Here is a 21,908-nt window from a genome sequence, read left to right as displayed (position 1 = left end):
TGTATTAAGTAGAAACAGGCAGGGAGCCTACTAAGCAAAGGCTGTTCTGGGTCATATTTCATGACCTAGCATAAGACCCAACACCCAGAATAAGCTGGTGTTTTAAACCTGGGCTTTGGAAAGTACAGGACAACTGTCTCTGAAATGTAATACAGTATTAGAGAGGACAGGATTTTTTAATATAAATTTTTATCAATATCTTTTATTTTCACATCACCTTCATTTCCCAATACAGCCTTCTGCCCCTCCCTTTCCTAAAGGTCATTTCCTTTAGCAAAGAATTCAAGAAACAAAAACAGCTCAACAAAAGTAACCAAAACATCAAATGTTACATGCAGTGTTCCATATTCAATCACTCACCTTTCCAAAGAAAGGACAGAGGTTCATTCTCATATTTCTTCTTTAGGGCCAAGTATAATAATTATAATTTCACAGTATATGAATTGTTCTTGCCAATTACACTATTATTATTACATTGCATATTGTTTTCCTGGTTCTGTTTACTTCACTTTGTATCATCCTGTCTTCCTATGTTTCTTTATTTTTCCATATTTGTTTCTTATAGCATGGCAATAAGAATTTCATTAATTCATGTTCCATAATTCATTTATATACCCCCCTGATCAGTGGGCATCTATTTTCTTTCCAGTTCTTAGCTGCTACAAAGAGAAGTGGCATAAATATTTTGCTGTGTATGGAACTTTCTTTTTATCATTGATCTTCCTGGAGCATATGGCTAACAGTGGGATCTCAAGAGTCAAAGGCATATATACTTTAATAATTTTTCTTAGCATAATTCCAAACTACTTTCAGGAACAGTTAGACCAGGGGCACCTAGGTGGTGCAGTGAATAGAGCATGGGCCCTGGAGTCAAGAGGACCTAAGTTCAAATCTAACCTTGGACACTTGACACACTCACTAACTGTGTGACCTTGGGCAAGTCACTTAATTTCAATTGCCTTGCCTTCCCCCCTCCAAAAACAAAAAGATTTAAAAGAAAAAAAAGGTTAGCCAGCTCTACCAATGGTGTATTAATGTGCCTGTGTTTCCAAAATCCTTCCGCCACAATTATTCTCAGCTTTTGTCCTCTTTGCCAATTTGCTGAGTATGAGGTAAAACCTCAGAATTATTTGGATTTTTCTCCTATTAATTATTTGGAACAATCTTTCATATAGTTAATAGTCTGCATTTTTGAGACCTATTTGTCTCAGATTTGTTTGTTTGTACCCTTTGAATGAATAAATGAAAAAGAATGAGGAGCCAGAAACCGTACTACGGACTTCTCCTGCCCATGCCCCACCCCTACAGGTAACCACTTCTTTCTTATTCTGGTTGCACTGATTTTGCTTTTACAAAATTTTTCATATAATCAAAATGGTCAATTTTCTCCTTTGGACTATACAGATCCAAAAATGAAACAGTCAATATTCCTGAAGAGCTTACGTTTTATTAAAGGGAAATCACATATAGGGGAGTGATGATAAGGGAAAGGAGTTTTGGTCTTGGTGGTGATGGCGATGAGTTAGTCCAGAGGACAGTTGACTGACATGCCCTTTCTAAGAGCAATGGTAATACCGATGAGATTACTGTGACCAGAGCAGGAGGAAGAAAGGGGCAGGGTAATTCTCTGTGAAACTTCTAGGCTTCAGGTGGGTGACTATGGAATGGGAAGCATGGTCTGGCCTGGGGTGGCTGGAGGTAGGGAGGAGGTGGGTTTGCACTTATTTACTCACCTATCATGACAAGTCATTCTCAGGGTGGGAGTTCTGTTAAACCCTTTCAAGTAACTGCTCTAGGGACTGAGGAGACATGATTTGTAGAGGTTCAGTCTGGAGGGTAAAGTTCCAAAAAAGGAAAAGCACAGCAACTGCTGGGCAAATGGCAGGATGGCCCCAGTGAAGAGCTGAGTGTATAATCATGAAGCAGGACTGGCAGTATAAGCTACTGAACATTTACACATTAGAGAATAGCTTTAAGTATCACATATTTGTGTTAGTTTCCTACATATTTTGGGTATCAGACCCTTATCAGAAATATTATGAAAAGACTTCTCCTGCCCATGCCCCACCCCTACAGGTAACCACTTCTTATCTTATTCTGGTTGCACTGATTTTGCTTTTACAAAATTTTTCATATAATCAAAATGATCGATTTTCTCCTTTGTGATCATCTCTATCCCTAGTTTGGTTAAGAATTCTCACTTTCCACTAGCTGTGAAAGGTACTTACCATGGTTCTTTTCCATTGCTTTTATGGTGTGACTTTTAACATTCATCCATTTTTAACATTCATTCCTTTAGGTGGCATATGGTGTTAGATGTTGGTCTAACCTAATTCCTGCTAAATTGTTTCCTCAGAAATTCTTGTCAAATGTGGAGTTCTGCTAATAATTTATATTCTCAGATTTAATGAACCCTAGATTATTGGGAGTAAAGGATTTTCACTGTCAGTCAACAAAGCATTAAGTGCTTACAGTGAATTAGCAAAGGGCTAAGCACAAGGGTTTCAAATGCAAACCAAAAAAGTGGCTACCCTCCAAGAGCTTACATTCTAATGCAAACCACAATGAAAAATAAGGAAGATGGGGCAGCTAGATGGTGCAGTGAATAGAATACTGGCCCTGGAGTCAGGAGGACCTGTGTTCAAATTTGAGCTCAGATACTTGACACGCTTACTAGCTGTGTGACCTTGGGCAAGTCACTTAACCCCAATTGCCTTGCCTTCCCCTCTCCAAAAAAGAAAAAAGAAAAGGAAGTTGAAGGGAAGAAGAAAGAGAAATCCAGAGAAGTGAAGACTGGTAGGAAATGAAGAGATGGCTGCCCTAGGCCCCCTCCTTAACTAGAGTTTCTGGGAAGAACCCTCCTATCCCCCCATCAGAAGGAGCTGAGAATACTTCCAAGTCCATGGCTGAGATGATGATCTTCCAGGATGAAGAGGTTTCTGGGCCAGAGAAAACCACAAGAGTGTAACTGGTGGGTAATGAAGAAACAGCTGGCATTGCCAAGAACTTCAGTTCAAATGGCTTACAAGGCTTTTGACAAGCTGCAGCTGGAAAGACAAGTGAGAACCTCATAGACCCTCACAGTACTCCTATCCCACCCTCATTTCCTCTGAAACTGCCTGACTCCCTCACTCTTGCCAAGTACATGAGCATGGCTGTGATGGGGTGCTTGGTATCCATGTTTGTAAAATCTATTTGTAAACTCAATTTGTAATACCAGTTTGTAACATCAGTAATGATGGGGTGCTTGGGATCTATATTTGTAACATTAGTCTGTAAAACTTTGTAACATCAATTTGTAAAACCAGTCTGTAAAAACATGTTTCCCTTTCCCAGACTCAAGCTCTGCCCCTTCCCCCTATTGCACTCTGCCTAAGCAACAACTTGTGACTCCTTTGTTCTTGTTTAATCTCCTCATGTCTCCTCCTGTCTGGCCCAAATCTCATCTTCAAGTTACACTCCTCAAACTTTTATCTATGCACTGAAGTCCCTTACATCCATCCATCCGGTCAGCCCTGACAATGGCAGCCCTACCCTTTAAAAGTAAAAGCCTGTGCCCCCTTTCTCTTGCAGGTCCCCTAAGGACCCTTGCCCTCTGCAAAGCGTATAATAAACTTTTTCAACCCTGATTCCAAGTAAGGCTGAGCTGAATTCTTTCCAGACTGAATCGCAGGTTCTGGTCTTAGATAAGATCAGAGTACCTGCTGAACCTATTGGGAGCCATCCCTCATCAGCTGGGCAAGAAGGATGACTGTGAAACAGGAAAGCAGGACAAGAAATAAACATCTTTAGGGTAGCATTAAAATTGTAGTTGAAAATTACCTTTTAATAGATTGTAATAGGCTACAAAAATCACATGCATGGGAGACCTACAGTTTTGTATCCTGGACTGCCTTCAGATATCTCTGCTTGGATGTTCTTGGTTGTTGTTCAGTTGTTTTTAACTGTCCAACTCTTTGTGACCTCATCTGGAATTTTCTTGGCAGAGTCTGGAAGATTTATTTTCCTGGATTCAAATATGATCTCAGGTACTTACTAGCTGTGTGACCTTGGGCAAGTCATTTAACTGTGTTTGCCTAAGTTTCCTCCTCTAATAAAATGAGCCGAAGGAAATGGCAAACCACTCCAGTATCTCTGCTAAGAAAATCCCAAACGGGGTCACGAAGAGTCAGACGCAACTTTAATGAGAGAACAACAACAAATGTTTACTAACTGAAAGAGCCTTCATATACTGTGATTAGCCTCCTAATTACTTTATGTACCTTGGTATTTTAGTCCTCCAAAAAATACTAAGGAATACCACTGGACATAGTTCCTGCTGAGACAAAATTGCACAGATCACAAAAGGTAAACACCAGTTTACTAGTCCTGGATCTCCAGCTTTATGTAAGAGGAACTTCCCGGTTTCACTATTCCAGTAAGCCAAGAGTGAGGGAGTTATGTGTAGTGAAGGTAAGACTAGACTCAGGTGAAAGAGTAACTTCACTTGGTCTTTGGGATAAAGGTGTGAAGGCCCTAGGCAAAATTTAAATGTGCAATTTGTTTGCAGACTCCTCCTGCTTTCTTCCTTTATTCCCACCCAGAATTTTCAAAAGGTTCAAACAACCTCCCATAGTCTTCCTCTCAGCACAGCCATGCCCCAGATGCCCTCTTTATCCCAAACTGCTTGTCACCCTTCTCTCTCTCACTTACCAGGAAAACTCCTTTTTACTTAAAAATTTGGTTCTTTGCTAATGCCCAGCACTAAAGCCCAGAAGGAGAAGTTCCAATCAGTATAATTTTAGGCAATGTAGGAGAAATGTTGGGCGCCAGGTCTGAGTGCTTCTAGCTTTGTTTCCATGGAAGGGAAAGGGGTCATTTATGCTAGGTAAAGAGAGGAAAACTAGGTAGAACAGGTATTTGGCTGTTCTCAGGTTCCTCTAAAACAAGAATTCTTTTTTTTTTTTTTGGAAGGGGGAAGTTAGAGCAATGGGGGTTAAGTGGCTCACCCAAGGTCATACAGCTAGTTTTTGTGTCAAGAGTGTGAGACTGAATTTGAACTCAGGTCCGCTTGACTCCAGGGCCACCTAGCCTCCCCTAAAGCAAGAATTCTTAACCTGGGATTAACTTAAAAAAATTTTTTTTTATAATTATATTTCAGTGCAATTGGTTTTATTTGTAATTATATGTATTTTTATTTTATACATTTAAAAATATTCTGAGGAGGGGTCCATAAGCTTCACCAGACCGTCAAAGGGGTCCATGATAAACACACACACAAAAGGTCAAGAACTTCTACTGTTGAGATAATAATAATAATAGATAGCATTTATGTAATACTTTTTAAGTGTTTGCAAAGTACTTTATAAATATCATCTCATCTGACCCTCACAACAATCCTGGTTGATAGATGTTATTATTATCCTCACTCCTTATAGATAAGGAAACTGAAGCAGACAAAGGTTAGGGGACTTGCCCATGATCAGTGTCTGAGACACATTATAACTCCAGGGCTCCTAAAGATTCAAGAATCTTTAACCCAGAATGACCCAGGGAGCTGAGCATTCTTATTTCTGCATCCTGGGCTTACTCAAAGCCCTCTTGCTTTGGTGGCTGTCCACCTTCAAGGGTTGGGAGCCAGGACAGCCCCGTGCCAGGCTTTGCTAAAGGTAGGGTAGCTGCCTCTTCTTTATTATAAGAGCTGTCTACTTATTTATATCTGATTTAAGATCTGACTGGGGCAGCCTTGACTTCAGGCTCGGAGACAGTGGAAGAGTAACCAACTCTTCCAGACTCCTCTCTTTATGCTGGGCTGATGGACTGCCTGGAGGGGAACAAAAGGAAAATATAGTTTATGCCTCTAAGATCCTGAAACAGTTAGGTTATGGATATTCCCTAATATAGAAAAAATAAATCCTGAACCCCCTGTAGTAGCAAGTACCCTAGCACCCCCAGCATGGGCTGCTAGCACAGATTTTTTTAATCCACTTTATAAAGACAGCTTTAAAGGGATTAACAATCCTACTTTAATTACAGAGAAAGAAGTGAGTATAGAAAATACAAGCAGAGAAATTAGCACAAAGACCAACAGACAGGACTCCAGCTGTCTGAACATAACAATACTGCTATATTCTTTACAGACATCACTAGATTGAGGGAGCACAGACATCTAAGCATTGGGGGGAGGAGGGTGGGGTTCTGAACATATGACTAATCAGAGCCTTTATCAGGAATATGAGCGAACCCCCAAAGCAAAATGCCAACCTCCCAGAATATATAACAAAGACTGGGCCTCTGATTGGCTCAAAGTCAGAAGGCAAGAAACCTACTTGAATCAGCAAAGCTATGAATTATCAGGGCTCAAATGAGGTTAATCCTTCAGATGTTTACAATTTAGCCTGAGCCTGGGAAACTGAATTCCAAAAAGAAAACAACAAAAATCCTACCTTGCTTGCACTTACATCCCCCAATTGGTAAACCTTTAGAGATCTTAGCTTCCTGCTTTTCTCAGTTTCACCATAACTTCCCAGAGATTTATTGCCGAACATTAATTTTATACAACCAATAAAAGTAATTTATCATTTATACCAAATGGTCAAATAGTATAATGATTACTATTACATGTTCCATTATTAACTTTAAATTTTATTTGTTTGGAATACAGTATTGTATTATAATATAATATTTTATTATAACATAGTATAATTAGGCAAACATACCTTTGGCATTCGAACAACATGGCCAGCCCACTGGAGATGCATTCTTCACAGAACTCACACAAGGTAGGCCTTACTCACACAGAGGTCAGAAGAAGCAGTACAAGGACACTGTCAAGGTCCCTCTGAAACACTTTGGAATGGATTGTGAGATGTGGGACATGGCGTGGGAGACACCAGCATGGCATGTCTGCAATCAAAGAAGGTGCTATGCTCAATAAGCAAAGCAGAATCGAAGTAGCTCAAAAGAATGTGAGATGTGCAAACTTAAAACCATCTCCACTCCAAATGTTCATATGGACTATTTGTGCCCAACCAGTGGTGGGGCCTTCTGAGTCTTCTCATTTTGGTCTGATTAGTCATAGTTGGACATACCACCTGGATAGCGATGTCATTTTAGTCCTCTTTGAAAATAAAGGACAACAATCAACCAGCATAAGACAGTGTTTTATTTAATTGTAATACAGTATATTTAACCATGTGGATACCAATATGACATTGGACAAGGCAAGGGCATGACTCTTTGGGTCTTGGTTTCTTCATCTATAAAAAGCAGATAACAACAACATAGAGAACAACAACACAAACCTAGAAGGAAGCAAAGAAAAGCTGGGTAGCTATGAAAATAATGTGTAGTATTTATTATATAGGTTTTCTTGAAATAGAGATTTATTGTTTTATATTGAATCCTCTCCTATGTTCTGCTATGTACATGGAAACACAGAAATATTTTTTTTCCTTTTCTCATTTTGTATTTAAGTTTAAAGTGAATAAAAAATTTACCAAAAAAAAGAACAAGGTTTTGATGCACACATGACAGTTTTGACATGAATGCATAAGAAAAAGTTTAAAGGTGATAGATCAGGTAACTGATGTGGCCAATTAAGAGGACCTCTAACCAATCAACAAGCATGAGAAAGTGTCATCTAGGAAAGTGTCATCTGCAATGCATAGTGTTAAAATAAAAATATGTTGCTCAAAACTCAATGACTATAAAAGAAATTTAAATTGTCAAATTTTCAAATAATGTTTTTAATTGTAGCATTTATACTTCTAAAGTCATTAGAGCTTATAATTGCATTAAGACTTTTGGGACAAGCTGTGTATTCTTGGAACACCCCTCCTATAGCAAATGATAAAACACATATGATATATCACATCATGTGCTCAATATTATAGAAATAGGTTCAGAAAGGACTTTAGTACAATCCTTACATTTTACACATGAAGAAAAGGAGGGCCAGAGAGGGGAAATTCTTTGTTCAGAGAATGAGTGGTGGAAGAGAAAAATGGATATTGCCAGATCCCTGTATTCTTACAAGCATTCAATAACCACTTGAAAGTGCTTACTATGTGCAAAACACTATTAGATACTGGGGAAATTGATTGATAGATAGATAAAAATAGATAGATGTAAACAGCCATAGTTAGAGAGATGATAGATAGACAGATAAGTGATAGAAAGGTTAAGTGATAAAAAGATATAAACAGATGAGAGTGCAAATGATTATAGACAGATGATAAAAAGAGACATGAGAGCCAGATGAGATAGTAGCTGATGATTGACAGACAGAAAGACCGATGGATGATCGCATTTGATACCTTTAGCCTAGAGGTATCAAACTAACAGTTTAGGTAAATTGCCCAATCTTACATGGTCCATTGTGACCAAGGTAGGACCTGAACTCAGGTCTTCCTGGCTGTGAGGCCAGCTCTTTAGCTACTATACCAGGTGGCTTCTCAGATACAATCACAGCTGCTTTTCAGCCCCTTGAACTTGTCATCCATAATTCTTTGGCTTTGCAAAATAACTTGAACTCTGCTACATCATGTAGGGGAGGGGAAAAAGGTTTGAAATTTCAGCTGGTGCCAGACTTCCTGGAGTTCCATCATGTTCCCAGAATAGCTGTGTTTCCATCAGCTTTCACCTGATACCGCTGCTGAGGCACCAAGGGAAGAAGATGGATCAAGCCTCTCCAACAGGGCCAAGTGGCTTCTGAAGCAACTGGAGCTGGACAGCCTGGGAATCCAGACCCCCTGGGGTGAGTGTCCACATCAGAACCTAACTCCTCCCTTCCTTTGGCACTGCTATTGCTATTGCCCCCTGTGGGTTCAAATCCGAGGCCAGGATGGTGGAGATGGGCATCCATTTTTCAAAAATGTATACTGATGTGATGTCCACTGTCCCAAACCATCCAGACAGCTGGCTCTGAGCAGAATGATGTCATCAAAAGACTAAAGTAGGGGGAGGGCAGGGGCAGACAGATATCTAGTGTGGGAATGGCCCCTGAAGGACTGGATGTTACAGTCTTTAGGGTTGTTAAACAGTGCCTGGGAGGCAGAAGAAAGAAGAGAACCAGCCCTGTCAGTGCTTCAGGAATATAGAAAGAGCCTTGGCACAGTTCTGCCTTCAGACTGAATTCCTTTCCAGAGTCTCCATTACGCCAAGGAAGAAAGAGATAGAGTGAGCAGCCATATTGCTACTTCCTTCGAGACAGACAGCAGGCAGGTCTCTTCTCTTTACATACAAGTTTGTGTAATGAAAGAACACCAGGCTAGGAGCATGAAGACTTAGGCTCCATTAGGCAATGTGAACAACTAACCACGTCGCTACCAGTATGACACTGGACAAGTCAAGTACATGACTCTTTGGGCCTTGGTTTCTTCATCTAGAAAAAGAAGATAACAACAACACACACACACACACACACACACACACACACACACACATATATATATACACACATGTATATATACATACACAAACATACATACATACATACATACACACACACATCAGCTAGATGACTTAGTGGATAGAGTGGTAGGCCTGAAGTCTGGAAGAATCAACTTTCTGAGTTCAAATCTAGCCTCAGACACTTACTAGCAATGTGACCCTAGACAAGTCACCTCACCCTGCTTGTCTCAGTTTCCTCATCTGGAAAAGGAGCTGGAGATGAAAATGGCAAACCACTCCAGTATCTTTGCCAAGAAAACTCCAAACAGGGTCACAAAGAGTCAAACATGTCTAAAAATGACTGAACAACAACATCTGTATGTGTGTATATGTACACATACACTGCCACCAAAGGCACTTCAGAAATTTGAGATAAATATTATCAATGTAGCAACTGCCTCTCTTAGCTGTACCTAAGCAATTAGGAGTGTAAGCAAGAGAGCCAAAAACCCACACCTACACCTAACTGCTCAAGCTTGTCTGCCTATGGGTGAAGCTTTGTTGTAGCTCTGGTTTAGCTCTGTCCCACACTCCCATTGCTTCCCCTGTTCCCCAAACACCCTTTAACAACTCTTTTTTTTTTTTGCTTTTTTGGAGGGCAATTGGGGTTAAGTGACTTGCTCAAGGTCACATGGCTAGTTTTTGCAATAAGTGTCTGAGGCCAGATTTGAACTCAGGTCCTCCTGACTCCAGGGCCAGTGCTCTACTCACTCTAGCCACCCCGAACAACTCTTGAGCCAATAATATCCAGTCTAGTTAGTCTTGGTCTCCAATCTAGAGTAACCTAAACAGGATATACCTATAGAATCACAGAATTTAGAGCCTGGAAGGGGCTTTGCAGAGTCTTTTGTTGTTCAGTCATTTCAGTGGTATCTGACTCTTCATGACCCCATTTGGGGTCTTCTTAGTAAAAATACTGGAGTGATTTGCCATTTCCTTCTCCAGCTCATCTGACAGATGAGGAAACTAAGGTAAACGGGATAAAATGACTTGTCCAGGGTCACACAGTAAGTGTCTGAGGCCAGATTTGAACTCAAGATGAGTCTTACTGACTCTAGGCCTGGCACTCTATCCACTGCATCACCTAGCTGCCTTTGCACAGTCTGACTCCCTCATTTTGCATGTGAGGAAACTGAGAAAAAGGCTGTTTTTCACTATGGTCTTGACTTTCCTAAGAGCATACAGATAATAAATAGCACATCTGGGATTTGAACCCAGCTCCTCTGATTCCAAATCTCAAGCTGGTTCTACTATATAGCCCTCAGCTTCCTCCTTCCTCTCACAAAAGCCTGGCACTCTTTATCTGCTTTCCTCTAATCAACCAATACTTTTCTTTACTGGGTGACGTATAGTGAAGACAGATTCAACAGAGTCAAATCCAGGCTCTGAGACTTATTAGTTGTGTGATCCTGGGCAAGTCAATCACCTGTAAAATGATGATAATAGCACCTACCTCAGAGGGTTGTTGTGAGGATAAAATGAGAAGAAATTTGTTGAGCACTCTGAAAGCCTTAAGATGCTATATAAATTATAGCTCTTATCACCATTATTGTCCTACCTCCTTCATGGTTGTGAGCAAATTGCTTTGTAAATCTTAAAGCCTCATGATTGTGAGTCATTATTGTAATATAAGGGAGATAGAAGTATGAGACAGAATTCTTGCCTTCCAGAGATTTACAGTCTATACTTGAAGAGACGAGCTACATATATACATGAAAAGAAAACCCTGGTAGTTAACCCTGTCTTCTCCTTTGCCCCATATTCAACAGTCACGTATTATTAAGTCTATCCATGAATTCTCTCGGAGCCTTTTTGCTTTCTTACAAGGACCTCCCTGGTTCAGGTTCTGTCCCCTCTCATACTTGCCTTCCTTCTAATCCAATCTATATGCTTCTGCCAGGCAGATTTTCCTAAAATGACAATTTGTATGATACTATGCTTGCCCATCTCCTCCTCCCCTAAGGCTCAAAAAAACCTTTCCCTGGCTTCCCATTGTCAATTAAACAAGAATTCCTCAGCCTGACATCCGAGGTTCTCTAAGAACTGATTCCAACCTGTGGCCCATTTCCCCTCTCCCCACCTTGGTGGCCTAGCAGACCATTCCCCCACCCCAAATGCCCCACCCCACATCAACACCTCCTTCTAATCCTGTTCTCCACTCTCAGTACAGGTCGAACACCAACCCCTGGATTCATGGAATCACAGGACTGAGAGCTGGAAGGTACCTTACCGATTTCATCTAATTTCACCCCCACATTTTACAAATTAGGAAACTGAGGCCCAGAGCGACCTCTCCATGGTGTCACATACACTGAGTCACAGATGCTCCTCTTCTTACTCAGTCACACTGCCTCTCCCACATAATGGATTCAAGAAACATTTAAGTGACTACTATGTAGCCAGTGAGAGGAAAACTTCTGGTAGGGCGTTTCTGTAGAAAGCTGGTCTCAAGGTCAGGAAGACCTGCCTCAGACTCTCACTAGCTACAGTGACCCGGGGAGAGCAGTTTGCTCCAGGGAAGATTATCAATCTCAGGATCTATCAGCAATTTGCAGAGGAAGTTCCTCACTGGCAGCCTCCAAACCCATGAGATCACAAGTCCTGTTCCCACCCTCCTCCCTTCTTCCCCATGGGTGAGAAAACCAGAATACGTGTAACTATCTAAAAGATACCTACAAAGTAACTTTAGAGGGGACAGTACTGGCAGCTGGCTAGGCTCTGAAGGATCCCCTAAGGAACTGTATACTAGAACCAAGACTTGAAGGAAGCCAGGGCACTTTCCCTCAGCTCCAGAAGACAGCAAAGAAAAAACATGAAATAAAAACAATAATAACACAGGCACAGCAAAACAACCATAATAATAATTACATTTAGATAGCACTTTACACATATTAACTCATTCTATTCTCCCAGCAGCCCTGGTAGCTAAGGTGCTACTGTTATCCCTGGTATTATAGATGAGGAAAATGAGGCATGGAGGGAATAGGTGACTTTGCCCAGGGTCATCTAACTTGTAAATTGGCTTAGTCTGAGGTCAAATTTGGCCTCATGTTCTCCTGACTCCAAGTCCAGCACTCTACCTACTGTGCTGGCTTAACTGCTTCTAAGGAGAGGTGGAATGCCTTGTGTGAGGAATAGCAAGTAAGCCAGTATGACCGGAACATATTGTACAGTAAGCTTGGAAAAGTAGCTTGAGCCAGATTGCGACAGGCTTTAAATGCCAAACAGAGGAGTTTACATAATCCTGGAAGCATTAAGGGGATCACTGGCATTTACTGAGTAGATGGTTGACCTGTACCTTAGGAAAAATCACTTTACTTTCTGGGTAAAAGATGGATTGGGGTGAAGAAAGACTCCAGGCAGAAAGGGCAATTAAAAATCTACTGTATTAGGCAAGGTAAAAGGAGAGGAATATCTGAATCAGAAGGGGGTATATATGAGAGAGACTGTGGAGATACAAATGACAGGTTGTATTGTATTAAACAGTAAAGTTGTTGTTTAGTTGTTTCAGTCATATCTGATTCTTCATGACCTCATTTGGGATTTTCTTGGCAGAGATACTGGAGTGGTTTCACCATTTTCTTCTTCAGCTCATTTTAAAGATGAGAAAACTGAGGCAAACAGGATTAAGTGACTTGCTCAGGGTCACACAGCTAGTAAGTGTTTGGTGCTCTATCCACTTCTCCTGGGGAAGCTGAAAAGAGGTTTGGGTCATTCTGTTTTGGACATGTTGAGTTTGAGATGCCTAAGGAAAACCAGTTAAAAATGTCCAATAGCTGGTGATAAGATCCTGTAGTTCAGGAGACTATTTGGATGGATAGATCTAAGAAGCATCTGCATGGAGATACCAATTCTTGAGAGCTGATAAGATCATCACATGAGAAAGTTTAGAGGAAGAGAAGAGGAGCCACGATAGTGCCTTGGGGGTCACCCACAGTTAGTGAATGTGACATGACTGATGGCCCATCAATGGAGACTGAGAAGGAATGATTATACTAGTAGGAGAAGCAAGAGAGAACACTGTCTCTAAAATCCAGAAAGGAGAGAATGTTCAAGAGAAGTTGGTCAACAGTGGCAAATGCTGAGGCTGAATTGGATGAGAACTGAGAAAAGGCCACTCAGTTTAACAACTGAGATTACTGGTAACTTCATAGTGTAGTTTTAGCTGAAGGTTGAGGTCAGAAGCCAGACTTTGGGATCTTTAAAGGGGCTGAGAAAAAAGGAAGCAGAACTAACAAATGTAAATGGGTTTTTCAAAGTGTTTAGCTGAGAAAGAGAGGAGAGGTATAGAAGGATAGTGGAGATGGTGGGATCAAAGGAGGGTTGTCTTAAGAATAGCTGAGACAATGGCATGCAGTGGGCGGAGAAAGGAGGGAAGGGACTAATGGGTTTATAAACTAAAGATCAGAAGTAGACACATCATGGTGGGGTAACCGGTTGGGGAAGACAGGAGGGAATGTAGACAGGATTGACCTGTAAAGGTGTTCTTGGAAAGGAAAAAGGACACCTCTTCATTTGAGACAGAGGTAAAGGAGGAAGTAGAGAGGGATAATGTCAGAGGGATGTGAGATGATAAGTGAAGAAGGGGAAATTCAAAGTGAATGGTCTCTTTTTTTTAGTGAAGTAGGAGGTGAGGTCTTCTGATTGGGGGGAGGGGGTGGAAGGAGGAGTGACATGGGAGTCTTGAGAGTGGACAAAAAGATTTAGAAGAGCCACTGTAGTGAGTAAAATAGAAAACCAATTCGGGGAATAAAAAAATTGAGGGGCCCAGTTGAGATTAGAAAACATAAATTTGTATTGGATCCAGTTAGCCAAGTTTCGTGACTTCTAATTCCATTCAGCAGCATGTAAATCGGAACAAAGGAGATGGAGGATAGTAGTAATCTATGGTTGGAGTTCAGCAAAGTATGACTGACAATAGGGAAAGATGAACAAGATTTAATAGTATAGGATAGTATAGCCTAGGTGATGGCCTAGGAAGATGCAGAGATTGAAGGTCACAGTGAGGGCAAAAAATAAATTTAGGAGTAAAGTATAAGGAGAGATGGATTGATAAAATATTATGATTGCATAAAGGAATTTCAGAGCTCTTGAAAATGAAAGTGGAACACTTGAGGGTGATAACAGCATCAAGACATAGCTAGAGTAGAGTGCATAGTTAGTGATGGGGTACCTGGGGTCTAAATCAATTTGTAAAACCAATTTGTACAATTGTAACTGCAATTTGTATTGTAAAATTGTTATCTGTAAAATCCCTTTCCCAGCCTCACACTCTGTCCCTTCCCCCTATCCGAACTCAGCCTGGGCAACACCTTGTGACTCCTTTGTTCTTACTTAATCTCTTCATGTGTCCTCTGGTCTGGCCCAAATCTCATCTAAACTATCTATGCACTAAAGTCACAAGTTCCTCTCGGTCAGCTCTAACCTTTATCTATGCACTAGGGTCCCTTCCCTCCATCCGGTCAGCCCTGACAATGGCAGCCCTACCCTTTAAAGGTAAAAGCCTGTACCCCTCTCACTTGCAGGTCCCCTAAAGGACTCTTGCCCGCTTCTCATAGAAGCATAACAATAAACTTCTACAACTCTCACTCCAATTAAGCCTGAGACATTGAATTCTTTCCAGACCCTATTGCAGGTTTTCTTGTCTTAGATAAGATCAGAGTTCCTGCTGAACCTAGAGGGAGCCATCCCTCATCAGCTAGAGTAGAGTGGAGTAGTAAGTAATGGGAATTGAGTAGACTGAAAAAACTGGGAATTTAGTGTATTTGAGGAAACATCAATATGTATGTTGAAGTCTCTTATTCTAAGACCAGGAGCTGAGATGGAGATAGAGACTAGTCAGACACTGAACTCAGAGAAATGAGAGATAAAGTCCTGGAGATCAGTAGATCATAACTACCAGGATGGTTTATATTGGGTAATAAATTTGGATAAAGGAAGAGATAAGTGGTGGTTAACACGAGAGCCTAGAAGTGGCAATGGGGAGAAAGAAGTACTCGACTTTCCTGACTAAGAAGAGTGTAGAAGTTGCAGAGAGCACAGTGGTAGGAGCCCTGGAGATCTAGAATGAAATGGTAAGTGGTCGGTAGGATTCCAATGGGTGAGTATCAAGGAATATTACTTTCCTTTACCTACTCTTACCATTCCACCTCAGTCATACACATGGATGATCACACCACTAATCTTGCTTTCACCCACAAGCATTCCACTTCCATATTCAAGACTTCTGAAACTTTAATGGAAGCAGTGTCAGATTTTATATTCTTGGGCTCAAAGACCACTGCAGATGCCGACTACAATCCTGAAATTAAAAGACACTCCTCGGAAGGAAATCTGTGGCCAATCTGGACAGCATGCTAAAAAGCAGGGACCATCACCTGGGAGACAAAGATCTGTACAGTCAAAGCTATGGTTTTTCCAGTAGCAATATATGGCTGTGAGAGTTTGGAATATAAGGAAAGCTGAGTGAACAGAATGAATGCTTTTGAATTGTAGTACTGGAGAAGGCTTTTGAGGGTCCCTCGGACAGAAAGGAGATCAAATCAGTCAATATTTAAAGAAATTAATTTAGACTGTTCACTGTAAGGTCAAATACTGAAGATAAATACTTTGACCACATAATGAGAAAACAGGACTCACTGGAAAAGCCCTCATGAAGGCAAAAGGAGGAGACATCAGAGGATGAGATGAATAGATAAAATCATGGAAATGACAAACATGAACTTGGACAACTTTGAGAGATAGTGAAAGGCCTAGCATACTATGGTCCATGAGATCACAAAGAGTTAGACACAACTGAACAACAAAATCTTTTATCAATCTCTCTCTTCCTAAGCCTTACTCTTAAAATTGGTCTTTGTCCTTACTGTGACCAACAATCCCTGCACTTCTCAGTGTTTCCCCAGGCTGTTAGCCCTGCTTTGGCTATATTATCATGTGCTTTTGAATCCCTCAGCACCTCTGACTGAGCAGGAGTTAGGGGAATGGGGTGTTCTTTGAAAGTCTTGCATTCAGTATCACTGGGATAAGGAGTGAAAGACTATGCTCACCATTGGGGAATGAGTCGAGGCAAAGTATCAGTGGATGTTTGAGGGCAAATGCTACTAATGAAAGTAGGAGACTGAAAAGTTAAAAGTCTCTCAACCTTGACCCTTGAAGTTGTCAGTACTCTTGCTAAGTCCCTTGGTGTTAAAGCACAGCCTCAAGGCAAGGTCAAGGAACAGCCAGCCTGTTGGGTTCTAGAGCTTTTCTGAAGCCTGGAACAGGAGGCAAGAGGTTGGTTACAGTAACATTCTAACTTGTATCCTACTTATTTGGATACAACTTATCCTTGTAACAGATTATAAGCTGCTGGAAGGCAGTGACTGTGCCGTGCCCCCCTCTCCCATATCTTGTCTCTACTACTGTCACTCACCACTGTGCTCTGCACATTGTAGCCACTTCATAAAAAATGTGTTGACTTGAAAACACAAGTGCTACAGCGGATGAGTCGTACACTGTTCTAAAGAGGGAAAGGGCAGCAATAACATGAGCTCTTGGATACTTTCCTCAGTGCCCTGGAATCCTAGGGAACTGCCTGGCCAGTTTGGTGGAGGTCACCCAAACCTAAGCCTCAGGCTCCACCATCTGGGGGAAAGCCCAGTTTTCTCCATCCACAATGGTTTAGTTTCTTGCCTCTGGATTGCCAGTGGCTGGGATAAGTTAGTGCATTGTAGCTAAGGGCAGAAAGGGGTGGGAGGAGGGGGGGAGGGTGGAGAGAAAGGGAGGAAGTGCACAGCCTCAGCCAAAGGTTTCAGCTCTGCTCATCAGGTGACATTCCTTGTAGACTCTGCCAAATACCCTCCTCTGGAGTACATTTACAAAGGAATCGGCTATGGGCTGCTGGTTGTACTGAATCTGACCCCTGGCTTACTGGTTCTTATGGGGCTAAGGCCCACCCTAGTAGCTGAATTGTAAACATCCAGGAGGTAGGTGCCCATTGTTGGCCCCGTGCCGGGTTCCTCCTTCCATGGAGTCTTGCTGGCCTCTAGAGTTATGTATGTGATGCCTGAGGACAAGGACATTTATTTATCTAGAGCACTATAGCCCAGAAGTAACAGGTTAATGCTGATAAGGCAGGTGACTGAGAGCCAGAAGAGGTCAAATGCAAAATCTATTTACTGAACCAGCTCTTAGCTCCAGCTTGGCACAAGGATCCAAGTTATCCAGAAAGGTATCTGGGAACCAGAGGCTTAGTCAGCTCAGTTTAACAGTGTCAGTCAGCATCTGGGCCATGGCTGTAGCCACAGGACTGCCTGCACCCCACCAGATAAAGAGTTTCTTCCCTTGGGAGAAGAAATGGGCTGAAGATATCTGGTCCCTTCTGACTTGAAATTTATAAACTTATGCAAGGTGTCAGTGACCCAACAGAGACTAACCTGGGATTCCTGCCTCCCAACTAAATTCAAACACCACCTTGTTTGGGTGGAATTTAACCCCCAGGGCACCTAATAGTCAATAGTGGGGAGGCTAGGTTTCTAGATTCTTAAATCATATTCCTAGAAGGTTAGAAACAGAAAAGGTCTTAGGAATCATCATCACAGGGGAAAGGGAAAGAATAAGCATCTTTATAGCACCTACTATATACCAGGCATTGTGCCAAGCACTTTTAAAAAACAAATATTACCTCATTTCGTCCTCAAATTAATCCTTCCAGATAAGTGCTATTATTATCCTCATTTGTAATTGAAGAAGCTGAGGCAAATAGTGTCTAAGTAACTTTCCCAGTAGTAAGTGAAGTCAAATTTGAACACAGGTCTTCCTTACTGTAGGCTGAGAGCTCAGTCCACTGCACAATCAGCTGCCCCTGGGCATCTCTTTCATTTTACAGAAGAAAACAAGGTCCAAGGAGAAGAGAAGAGAGAGGCTTGCCCAAGGTAACAGTGAATTACTAAGGCCTTGTAATGAGGGTGGAGAGACCACTGGATTTGGAAGCCATGTTCCTGTTCTGGATTCTGAAGGCAGAATAGTAACTGCCACTTAGTAGTTGGGGGACCTTGGGTAAATCACTTCCTGCTGGCAATGAAGAATTTCTTTGGACAATGAATTAGCAAACATATGTAACCCTACAAGGTGATGTTGGTTCAAGAATCAGGCAAGTTTAAGGATGAGCAATGCATAATGGGTTAGTTAGGGAGAATTAGAGATTTGGGGAATATATCCCTAACCTATAAGGCAACATCAAGGAAAATAAAAATGTCATTATGGAATTTCCCATGACTCCACTGGCAGATACCATCTTGAGCTAGTGAAAACATATATCTTACCCAATATGTCATTTTTCATATTTCTTACACTTTCTAACCTTGGACAAGTCACTTAACCTGATTGCCTGACAAAAGGATAGGCTGGAGAAGGAAATAGCAAATCACTCCAGTATCTTTGCCAAGAAGACTTGATGGAAAACAACAATATACTTTCTGACATTAAACTCCCAATTTTGGTTGAGCCAGGGGCCAAAAGGTTGGGAGCAGAGAACATGTGGAAACCTGAAGACCTCAAGTTTACCTGATTGAGGGATTATAGTTGTTCTGAAAGAGAATCCTGTTTCAGAAGAAATCTAGTGAAATGCTGAATTAGGGAAGAGAAAGGGGACAAAGTAGTTATTATCAGCATCTGCCCTACTTTTCTGGGTTCAGTTCACAAGAACCTTCTGAGGGATGAGTAGGGCAGAGAAAGTTGATGCCAGAACTTCAATTCAGTAAACATTGATTAAGGACTACTATGTGCAAGGTGCTGGGCATTCTGGACATTAGACATATAACAAAAAGAAACAAGTCTGTGTTATCAGGAAGCTGATACTTTACTTCCTATATTCCAGAGCCCAAAGGTCCAGATCTCGAATTTAACAGTTCAATAAATATTTATTAAGCACCTACTGTATGCCAGGAACTGTACTAAGTTCTGGGGACATAAAGACAAAAAAGTATTTTCCCTTAAGGTGATTAGATTCTAATAGGCTGATATAAGCAGTACTCAAGTAGGAAAGGGGCTATATATGTGATTTCATATATGGAACTCCAGAGTTACTTCCAGCTGGCTTCTCTGCAATTTAGTCTCAGACACTTAAGCACTGAGAAAGATTTACCCAACCAGTATGTGTCAGAAGCAGGACTCAAAATGGGTCTTCTTGGCTCTAATACCAGCTCTCTATCCACTACTCCACACTACTTACTCAAGAAAATAACCAAATGGAGTAGCTAGGTGGTACAGTAGATGAAATACCAGCCCTGGAGTTGAGGACCTGAGTTCAAATCTAGCCTCAAACAATTACTAGTTGGGCAGGTCACTTAAACCCAATTGCATCAAGAAGGGAAGGAAGGAAGAAAAGAAAGAGAAAGGGAAGAAGAAAAAAAAGAAAAAGAAATATGTAATCTCAAGAGAGATCAGGAAAGGCCTCATGCAGGTAGGTGGTAGTGCTTGAATTAGGCTCTAAAGGAAATAAGGGATTCTTTTGTTTTTTTTTTGGGGGGGGGGAGGCAACTGGGGTTTAGTGACTTGCCCAGTGTCACGATGCTAGTAATTGTCTGAGGCCAGATTTGAACTCAGTTTGTCTAGACTCCAGGGCCAGTGTATCCACTGGGTCACATAGAAGGCCAAAGGACAGAAAAAATCCTTCCTCTATCTTGAATTAGGGGACCAGGTCTATCCAAAAGAAAAAGAGATTGGTACCCATCTAAGTAGCTTAAAAACAAATGAATGTAGGTCACATTCATTTCTAGGTGTCCTGGGGACATTTGTTTGTATCTCTCTAAACCTTCCATCTCCCTCTTTTCCCCATCCCCTACATATTCATATAACTTCCTGAGATGGTTTTTCACATAAACTATTGAAAGACACCTTTTGTCAATGGCCAAACATAAGCTGGCAGAGTCATTCTAACATTATTCATTGTAGTTAATGAATAATAAGGTTTCCAGAGTCAGGAAATCTAGGCCTAAGTCCCATTTCTCAATACTGCAACCTACTTCTCTCTGGCCTCAGTTTCCTCATTTATAAAAGGAGAAGTTGGACTAGATTATTTTCAAAGTCCTTTTTGGCTCTAAATTTTATGACCAAAGCACACAATTTATTTTTCCCCCTAATTTATTTTTTGATATTTTTTGTTTGACACCTAAATTTCTCCCCAAATCCCTCCCTTTTCCCTTCTCAAAGAACCATCCCATATAACAAAGACTGTTTAAAAAAAAAATCAGTGAAAACCAATCAATAAGCCTAGAAGTCTACAAAGTTCCACACCCATGAGTCTTCCAACTCTTGAAGCAGTAGGGGAAGGTGTGTCTTTTCACATCTCCTTAGAGTCATGTGTGTTCTTAGTAATTTTATAAGTCACTTTCAATTGTTTTATGGTGGTTCTTTCCATTTACATTGTAGTAGTCATTGTACATACTATTTTCTTGGCTCTGCTTACTTCACATTTCATCAGTTCAGAGGGCTTGTAAACGCCCTCTACTTCTCAGCAGTAGTGTTCTTTGTTTTTTTAAGGCACAATAATATTCTATTACCTTCCTGCAGCACAATTTCTTTAGCCATTCCCCCAAGTTTATCTATCTACTTTGTTTCTAATTCTTTGCAACCACAAAAAAAGCGCTGCAAAAATATTTTGGTGCATATTGGGACCTTTTTTTCTTATCAATGACCTCCATGAGAGAGAAAGATGTCTAGAAGTAGAATCTCTGAGTCAAATGGTATGGACATTCTACTCATTTTATTTGAATAATTTCAAAATGCCTTCCAAAAAAAAGTTTATTGATTCACAGCTCCTCCAGCAATGCCCTTTTCCCACAACCCTTCCAACACTTTTGACACCTTTGCACTTTACTGTACGTGAGGTCAAATCTCAGGGTTGTTTTGACTGGGCAATTTATTTTTAAAGCAGCTACTGGTTTGGCTTGCTTTTGCACACATGTATACTTAGTTAGGCACGTGCTCCTGGGAGTGTGTGGAAAGGTTTGCCTAAGTTGCATACAATACAGATATCTAGGACCCCAAGTTCGGGACAAAAGTGGGGATCAGAAGCTGAAGCACACTTTGCAAAAGAAACGTGTACCCCCCCCCTCACCCCCCTCTCCGAGATTATAAAGAACTTAAAAACGATTCAGCTTCCACCATAATCCCGAAACTTCTTTTTCCATCTTTGCCTTAGAATTCAATTTTGGGGCAAAGTAGGGTTTGGGGAGGCTGGGCCCCTGTAACCCGACTCTGGCGGCTAAGCAAACATTCCCTCTCTCCAGGAGACAGCAAAGCAGCTCTTACGTGGTGTGTAGTGAAGGGGCCGAGCTGAGGTTTATCGCTCAGGCAACCCCGGGTGATTCATTTGAGTTTAGACTCCTGGTTGTCATAGATAGGGGCAAGCAAACAAACAAGCAGCCACACTATCCCCCAACCCCTCTCTTTCCAGGTCCCCTCCTCCTCCTCACCCTAGCCTAGTTCCTCTC

General features: G+C 41.3%; 1 long non-coding RNA gene across 1 annotated transcript in view; it reads right to left on the bottom strand.

Annotated features, from left to right (window-relative positions):
• Positions 1 to 21,908, bottom strand: part of LOC138152557 (uncharacterized) — a 74,926-nt gene that overhangs the window by 51,480 nt on the left and 1,538 nt on the right. The window contains exon 2 of the long non-coding RNA XR_011166122.1: positions 6,699 to 6,885. This is a non-coding gene — a long non-coding RNA (uncharacterized lncRNA). The remainder of the gene's footprint in view (positions 1 to 6,698; positions 6,886 to 21,908) is intronic.

This window comes from Petaurus breviceps, unplaced genomic scaffold, assembly GCF_028583685.1.
Source record: "Petaurus breviceps papuanus isolate PSGF00001 unplaced genomic scaffold, PetGlider_PUasm1.0 90925, whole genome shotgun sequence".
Taxonomy (NCBI): domain Eukaryota; kingdom Metazoa; phylum Chordata; class Mammalia; order Diprotodontia; family Petauridae; genus Petaurus; species Petaurus breviceps.
Note: the sequence above shows the minus strand (reverse complement) of the source record. Positions and strands in the feature narration are given on the sequence as shown.